The 4,560-nt window shown below is 49.8% G+C and overlaps 1 long non-coding RNA gene across 1 annotated transcript; it reads right to left on the reverse strand.

Annotated features, from left to right (window-relative positions):
* Window positions 1-766: 766 nt before the first annotated feature.
* Window positions 767-3,477, reverse strand: LOC128142507 (uncharacterized). The gene is made up of 2 exons (XR_008235433.1): window positions 2,696-3,477; window positions 767-1,324 (listed from the first exon to the last, which is right to left on the reverse strand). It is a non-coding gene; the product is annotated as an uncharacterized LOC128142507 (long non-coding RNA).
* Window positions 3,478-4,560: the final 1,083 nt, after the last annotated feature.

A 4,560-nucleotide genomic window follows, 5' to 3' on the forward strand; every position in this document is an offset into this window, starting at 1 on the left:
GCTGCTAATATTGCCCTACTAAATCCACTGACAATCCTTTTGCCTATGGAATAGTTGACAATTCCTGTTTTTTCACAGGAAAGCTGAAAAGTCTGTTTTGTATGTCTTACTAATACACACATTAATGTTTTCAAGTACTTTCTTTGCAATTACCTCACTGAATAGTACAAAAGGATTCGGTACTTCCATGATGCTCAGTACATCTTAGTTTTCTTTTCCCTAATAAGCACAAATTACTAATTCTTTTTAGCTTCTGCTGTTACTTGTCATCACCAATACCCTTGTGACATTTGTTCCAATGAATTTTAAAACTGTTTTCACAAACATTTTTCATTGTTCCTGGTGATAACCAACATTGGCATTCAGAACACAAATCTCCAAGACAGCTACAAAATTGCACCACTTGCACATACATATTCTTTCTCTTTAGGAAAAAAAAAAAGGAAACAACTGGTGCATACTGCCAAAGCTAAAATGACTGGCTACTGACCTTATCTGCTGTAGCACCATTCCTGAAGAAAGAAAATCCGTTCTCCAACTTACTCCCAAAGGAGGCCTACATGTAGGAGCAAGTCATTGAAAAACATTCTCTACCAATACATCTTCCAGCTATCCCACCTCAGCACCATCTATTTTAGTGATTTTTCAGCTGGGTTGTTTTTTTTTTCCCGATTTTTTTTTTTTCCCCATTATTAAAGCTAGTTTTCAGCTTTATGAGTAGCAGCTTTTCTGATGCTTTCCTGACATTCATTTTCCTGAAAGTAAATACAGGTCAACAGCTTTATTACTCTTTTCCTTGTAAGCCATGCGTAACACCTGCCTTAAAGACCTCATGGTCCAATGGCACAGCTCTGCAAATGTGTGCAGTCACAGTGAGGACAGTAACTGTATTCATGTACGCTTCTCGATAAGGCCTTAAATGAGCACTTCAAGAAAGACTACATTATCCAGAGGTAAGACTGAGAACAAAAATTAGAGACAAATTTAAAGGAACATCACAAAAAGGAAGGAAGCATAGGTAAAATGTCACAACTTTAATTCAGAACTTAAAATCAGGTACTAATCTGCATAGGGGCACACACTAAGGGGTTTAACTTAAAAGCGCAGGAACAGGCAATTCCAAAGTGTCGGAAGTCAAGCAAGTGGGGCAGAAGGCCGGCCTGGCTGAGCAGGGATCTTCTTCCAGAACTCAGGCAGAAAAGGAAAGCGTATGAACATTGGAAGCAAGGACGGGTGACACGGGCGGACTACAAAGATGCTGTTCGCCACTGCAGGGAGAAAATCTGTGCGGCCAAAGCTCGACTAGAATTCAAGGTGGCAAGTACTGTAAAGGACAAGAAAAAGGGTTTTTAAAATACATTAACAGCAAAAGGAGGATCAGAGGTAACATTGGTCTGTTACTTGATGAGGTCGGTCACCTCACAAATAGGGACGTAGACAAAGCAGAGATGTTCAATGGCTTCTTCGCCTCCGTCTTCAACACTGATGATGGGCCCTGGGACCCCCGGAGCCTCGTGTTGGAAGACAGTGACTGGAGGAACGATAAACTCCCAGCCGACCCTGAACTTGTTTGCGACTTGCTCCTCCAGCTGCACATGCATGTCTATGGGGCCCAATGGGATTCCTCCCAGGGAACTGAAAGAGCAGGCTGATGTTATCGTGGGACCCCACTCCATTATTTTTCAACAGTCTTGGGAGTCTGGAGAGAAAATTGTCCCAATTTTCAAGAAGGGTAAGAAGGAAGACCCTGGTAATTACAAGCCTGTGAGTCTCACTTCAGTGCCTGGTAAAATTATGGAGGTGGTTATTCTGGGAGTTATTGAAAAACACTGGAGGGGCAATGCAATCATAGCCAACATGGGTTCATGAGGGGAATGTCCTGTTTAACTAACTTAATTTCCTTTCATGACAAGTTCACCCATCTAGTTGACCAAGGGAAGCCAGTAGATGTGGGTTTTTTTGGATTGTTAGCAAAGCTTTTGATATTGGTTCTCACAGCATCCTTCTGGACAACATGTCCCGCATACAGCTAGATAAGTCCGTAATACGCTGGGTGAGCAATTGGCTGATGGGTTGGGCTCAAAGAATTACAGTAAATGGGGTTACATCAGGCTGGCAGCCAGTCACCAGTGCGGTTCCCCAGGGCTCAATTTTAGGGCCAGTGCTCTTTAATGTCTTTATGATTTGGATGCAGGAATCAAATGTACATTAAAGGTTTGCCAATGATAACTAAATTAGGAGGAGCTGTGGACTCCCTCAAGGGTAGAGAAGCCTTACGGAGATATCTGGATAGACTAGAGAGCTAGGCAATCACCAGCCATATGTAATTTAACAAGAGCAAGTGCCGGATTCTGCACCTGGGACTGGGTAATCCTGGTTATGCATAGAAATTGGGGGACAAGAGGCTGGAGAGCAGCCCAGCGGAAAGAGATCTGAGGATGTGGGTTGATGGCAAGGTGACTGTGAGTCAACTGTGTGCCCTGGCAGCCAGAAGGGCCGTGTCCTGGGGTGCATCAAGCACAGCATCGCTAGCTGGTCAAGGGAGGTGCTTGTCCCACTCTAGACTGCACTGGTGTGACCCCACCTCGAGCACTGTGTGCAGTTTTGGGCACCTCAATATAAGGACATCAAACTACTGGACTGTGTCCAGAGGAGGGCGACCAAGATGATGAAAGGCCTCGAGGGCAAGACTTACCAGGGGCAGCTGTCACTTGGCTCATTTTTGAGACGGTTGAGGGGGGACCTCATCGCAGTCTACACCTCCCTCAAGGGGGGGCAGCGGAGGGGGAGGTGCTGATCTCCTCTCCCTGGCAACCAGCGATAGGACACGAGGGAATGGCGTGAAACCATGTCAGGGGAAGTTCAAATCGGACGCCAGGTAAAGGTTCTTCACCGAGAGGGTGGTCGGTCACTGAACAGGCTCCCCAGGGAAGTGGTCACCGCACCAAGCCTGCCAGAGTTCAAGGAGTGTCCGGATGATGCTCTTAGTCGTATGGATTAGTTTTAGGTAGTCCTGCGAGGAGCAGGGAGTTGGACTTGATGATCCTGAATGGGTCCCTTCCAACTCGACATGTTCTATGATTCTGTGAACTGACTGGCCTCTGATACAGCGAGTACCGTACTGCTGATTCAGGTTTTCAAAAGATCCCAGAGTCCTTGGCTGCAGAAGGGCACGAAACTATTCGTATGCTGATGCCATCAAGCCTTCCCGTGGAGGCTCAAGCTGCCCGCACGCAGCATCCCACCTCTCACCGCTAACGCCGAACGGGGAGGGGGGGCGGGCAGGGGCACAGGGCGGCTTCATGTCCCCCGCCCGGCCGGGCACCGCCGTTGCGTCGCGGGTCATCGGCTCCGCACCACGAACCCGCTCCCGGCCGCCACAGCCAGGCTGGGACACGCGGGCCGCGGACTCGAGAGCGGGCAGGAGACGCCGGAGCCGGACCGTGACCGGCCCCAGCGGCGAGGGTCGGGTCGGGTCGGGTCGGGTCGGAGCCGCCCCGCTACGCAACCACAGCCCGGAGGCGCCCGCCGCGCTTACGGGGAACGGCTACCGGCTACCGGCTACGGCGCGACGCCGTCAGGTGACGCCGTCAGGTGACGCGACAGGGCCGCCCCGCCCGCCGCGTCGCCGCGCCCTCGGCCAGGGTCCCGGGGAGCGGGCGGGCCCCCGCTGCGCTCCGCTCCGCTCCGCTCTCCTCCGCTCCCCTGCCCGCCCCGCCCGCGGGGCCGGGGGTCCTTGCCGCGCAGGGGCAGCGTTTGCTTTCAGCGAGGTTGGACTTGGTGCTGGCAGTTCCGAAGGGAGCAGAACCGAGGGGGGGAGGAAGGGCTGCGACCGTGGCACGTTCGTGCTCAGCCGCCGAGTCCCGGTAGCGTCGGCGTGTCGGAACAAAAGCGTTTCAGTCGGCCTCAGTGCAGGTTACGTCTCTGTGAAGGACAAAGGCACATCTGCAATAAAGGTACAGTATTCCTCGAAGCTTACTGGAAAATCTGGGGGGAGTGTTCACAGGAAAAAAGGGAGCTTGAGTTAATAAGCTCGCGGGGTGGAGAACTGAGTGTTGGTATGCACCGAGACTCCTAGGAACAGGTCTGCAACAGACCCGATGAGATACACAGTTGGAAACTGGACAATTTCAGACAATAAAAAGGTGCAGTTCTTGAACTACAGAAACTATTTACCTGCGGTTTTGCTGACTTTTCACTTATTTAATTATTTTAAGCCAACATTCTTTTAAAATGGGCATCCACTGCTAAGTGATGCTGTTTCTCTCATCTTTTCAGGGAGGACAGAAGAGACGCTCAGTACATCTCCTGACTTTAAAATCTGTTCGTCTTCTCTACATGCTACAATATTGGTTTGTATAAATAACGGCTAGATTAGAAATTTAAATGCAACTTTTGTAACGGAAGATAGAGATTCTGCCAAATGGAGTGATGAGCTCTGGGCAGCAGAGATCTGTTCCTCCTGCCTTTTTCGTGTGGGGAGAAAGACTTTTAACTGGCCAGGTCAAGCAGATATGTGTTTTCTCTTAATCAGATCATATTGGATGTTCAGCCACACTG

This window comes from Harpia harpyja, chromosome 5 (assembly GCF_026419915.1).
Source record: "Harpia harpyja isolate bHarHar1 chromosome 5, bHarHar1 primary haplotype, whole genome shotgun sequence".
NCBI lineage: Eukaryota > Metazoa > Chordata > Aves > Accipitriformes > Accipitridae > Harpia > Harpia harpyja.